The sequence below is a fragment of the Amblyomma maculatum genome, chromosome 1, assembly GCF_055883805.1.
Source record: "Amblyomma maculatum isolate TAMU_Amacu chromosome 1, ASM5588380v1, whole genome shotgun sequence".
Taxonomy (NCBI): Eukaryota; Metazoa; Arthropoda; class Arachnida; order Ixodida; family Ixodidae; genus Amblyomma; species Amblyomma maculatum.
In genome coordinates, this window is record NC_139344.1 from 468,339,710 (window position 1) to 468,343,622 (window position 3,913).

Sequence of the window (3,913 nt, forward strand, 5' to 3'; positions counted from 1 at the left end):
GAGAAGTGTATATGCTGCACGTGAAGAACCTCCAAACTGGATGCCGTATCTAGACGCATGTGTATGTCTCCCAGACTTTTGATGACCTGATGATTGTGCATTGTTGGGCTGTGGATATGACGGGCTCGTATTAAGCAGCCCGGTAACTTTAGACATGGACATTTTTAAGTAAGGGGAGTTGTTCCTTTTTACGGAAGTTTTTTCATGCAATAAAGAAAAAAAAAGCAGAGTGGCGGAGTGGAAGCGTGCTGGGCCCATAAACCAGAGGTCCGTGGATCGAAACCACGCTCTGCTCTATCTTTTTTTTTCTTTTGAGGAAATCAGTCAATTGATTCTCAGGCAACTGTAATCGCTTTGTTGTCTGCACTGAAATGCATTTCACTTTAACTGCATGCTTTTCCAGCAGCCCGAGCTGGCGTCGTTTTCACCCATGTCTCTTTGTTGCGTAATTTTATGTGTGTATAAAATCTGGATTTAAAGATGGACATAGGATAAAAGCAGAGTGGCGCAGTGGATTCCACTTCCGGCTTCGCTAGCGAGCGGACGTGTATTCATGGGCTCCCACGGACCGGTGTCAGCTGCCCAGCAGGGCCGCGGTAACAGGTTTTCGTCCTCTGAGAATGAGTACCAGGTTGTTTTGTCCAGTCTTCCCACAGGTCGGTTTGTTTTAAATACCGTATTTTTGCATGCTGACATAACTGCCCGGCCGTATAGGGTTGAGAATTTTCGAGACGCCCTCACTCAGCTTTCGGTGCTCCCCGAAGTTATCGCTTTGGGGGCGTATCGAATGAGCCATGTGTGGGCCGTTACACTCAAGGATACCGAAGCAGTCAAGAAGATGGTCAGCATTGGCGAACTGCTAGTGAAGAAGAAGCGATGTCTCGTCATTGACCCGGCTAACAGGGATATACGCATGAAGGTGCACTGGCTCCTGCACAGTGTACCAGACGAGGACGTGCGTCTCGCCTTCGCTCCTTTCGGCAAGGTCAGTGACATCTCGCGGGAACGGTGGCGTGTTCAAGGAGTGACCAATAAAGGCTCTACCACAAGAAACGTAACCTTGAAGCTGAACGTCGGTGTGAAGGTTGACGATCTACCTCATCAACTGAGCGTGTCCGGTGAGCTAGCTCTTGTTGTTGTGCAGGGCAGGGCTCCACTCTGCATTCGCTGCCGAGCCACAGGCCATATTCGCCGTGAGTGCCGTATCCCGCGGTGCGGTGTCTGTCGTCGCTTCGGCCACGACGAAAGCCAATGATCGCGAACCTATGCCAGCGTAACCAGACCCGTGGGCAGTGAGGATGTGTCTGACCTGCTCATGGACGGGGCAGACGTGGAGGAAGCTTCAGCTGCAGCAAGTGCACGAGCCACTGTGGCAAAGCCGAATACACCCATACCACAAGCGGGGAACAACACCGTACAAGAAGCCGTGGTTGAAGAACCGCAACAAGTGCCTTCACGAGACGTCGTGGAGACGCCGAAGGGCACGGACGAAAAGCCTGCAGACACCGCCGTAGCCGTCAGCCAAGCAGACGTCGACAGCATGGACACTGCGTTTGGAGCGGCTAACCTCCCGGCCGGGAAGCGGCCGCAAGATGCTACCGACAGGAAGCAATTGCATCAGGAAGGAACTGGTGGAGACGAACCACCAGCAAAAACGCCAGGATCAGGGATGCGGCGACCATCCTTCAAGCCGCGACCGAGCATTCCCATCGAGGCTCGGCAGGCGGGTAAGCCGCCTCCGTAGTTTTTTGCTGTCAGGGTCGTAAAAGGGTTGGGGGGGGGGGGGGATATTGGTGACAACAATGGCTGAAATTCTGTATAAATTAGTATTTGAACGGATGCAGGAAAAAGGCGTTTACGTTCCTTTCAAATCCAAAGCAGAATTTTGGTTGGGAAGCCTGCGGTTCCCATGGTATCGCAAATGTATCAAAAGAGAAACTTGTTCCATTGTGATGGGAACCATTCGTTCGTGTAGCCATGGCAAGCATTCTTGAAACAGCGTTACGGGTAGCCACTCTAACCGTAAGAGGGCTTTGTGCAAGGAGACGGCAGTGCCAACTTAGTCGCCTTCTTCTTGACAATGACCTACATGTAGTTGCCGTCCAGGAGACAAAAATTGAAAACGAAGAAGCGACTGATCGAATGGTGTCCAATTTCCGTATGCAGTTTCATGTATGTGTATGTCATGCAGGTGGTGGAGCAGGTGGTTGTGCCCTATTCATACGCAATAACATTGGGATTTCTGTGGAATCAATGCTTTCTTGTCAAAGTGGGCGCCTTTTAGTTGTTGATTTCACCTATTCTGGTGTGTCTTTTCGTGTCGTTTGTGCCTATGCACGGAATGTTGAAACAGAGCGTTGATACTTCTTTGAGCGTTTTGATGCTTACATACACTGTGACAGAGTGATAGTACTGTTGGGAGATTTCAACTGCGTGTGCTCAGCCTTGGATCGTGCTAAGCGTGCACGTGTCCGAGACAAAAGTGCAGAGGTGCTAAATGCAGTGATACATGAATGCAATCTCGAAGACATAGGAAGCGTGCTGACCGGCGAAAATCGACCGCAGTACACTCATTTCCAACGTGAAAGTCACGCGAGACTAGACAGAATATATGCATCACATAAGTTGGTGTCCTTATGTACTGCCGACGAAGTCAAGTCCGTCCAGTTTAGTGATCATTGCTTGGTGATGGCAACGTTTGGGGAAAGACAGAGGAATATTCGATTCAACTGGGACCTATGGAAATTAAATCTGAGGCTGTTGGAGGATGAGGTTTTCGTTAACGCAGTAAAGGAAGAATTCGAAAAGTTACTTGAAATGCAGCCCCCCTGTTTTGCAGTCGAATGGGAGGAATTTAAACAGCGAGTTAAAATGAAAGCCATTGAAAGAAGCAGTCTCATAGCATACCAGCAAAGAGAGAACGAAACAAAACTTCAGCAAGAACTGCAGTTCTTGATAAGCACGGAAAACATTCAGCCAGGTAATTACACGAAAGAAATAAGGGAAATTAAAAGCCAGCTGGAAGGTGTGGATGCGAAAAAATACAAAGCGGTGATTGTACGCTCTAGATCAGAGAAGCTCTGGGCAGGAGAAACGCCAACTAAGCGAGCGCTATCTGACGAAAAAAGATATGCATGTCAGAAAGAGATACGCCAGTTAGCAATCGGGAACGCAATCACATCGGATAACAACGTTATCAAGAAAGTGGTTGCCGACCATTTTAAGGATCTGTTTAGTTGCTCACGCGAGGCAAAAGACGGATTCCAGGAATTCCTTTCCCTTATGCCACGTCTGGACGAAACAGTCAAGAAGCAACTGGAGCAGCCAATTACTGAGGGCGAAATAGAATGCGCAATCGATGCCTTCGCCCAAGGTAAAGCACCCGGACCTGACGGTCTAGGAGCGGCTTTTTACAAAGTTTTCAGAACGAAGGCAGCCCGCATGTTGCATAAGGTTCTGGATGAAGCTTACGAAATAAAAAGAGTGCCCTTGTCTTTTACAACTTCGCACATTGTGCTCATACCAAAGAGTGATGATGCGGATAAACGTTTGTTGGTAGGGTCCTATCGTCCGATCACTCTTACCAACGTAGACTACAAGATTTTTATGAAAGCTCTGGCCAAACGCTCGCAGTCAGTGATAACAACTTTAGTTGGACCGTACCAGAATTGTGGCATAAAAGGCAGAAGTATAGCAGCTAATGTCCATGTTGCTCGAAGTATTCTTGAGTGTTGCGATGCATTTGGTGACCGCGTGGCTATGATGCAGCTCGGCCTGGCGAAGGCGTTCGACCGTGCATCGCACGAGGTTCTGCTATGCGTTTTGGAGCATTCGAACGTCGGTACTCTTATGACCGATGGAGTGAGAATGGCCTACACGAACTGCTTAACGCGATGTCATAGTAAACAGAGAA

At 48.9% G+C, this 3,913-nt stretch overlaps 1 pseudogene; it reads left to right on the forward strand.

Annotated features, from left to right (window-relative positions):
* The first annotated feature begins 349 nt into the window (after positions 1 to 349).
* On the forward strand, positions 350 to 1,744 carry LOC146209917 (uncharacterized; annotated as a pseudogene).
* Positions 1,745 to 3,913: the final 2,169 nt, after the last annotated feature.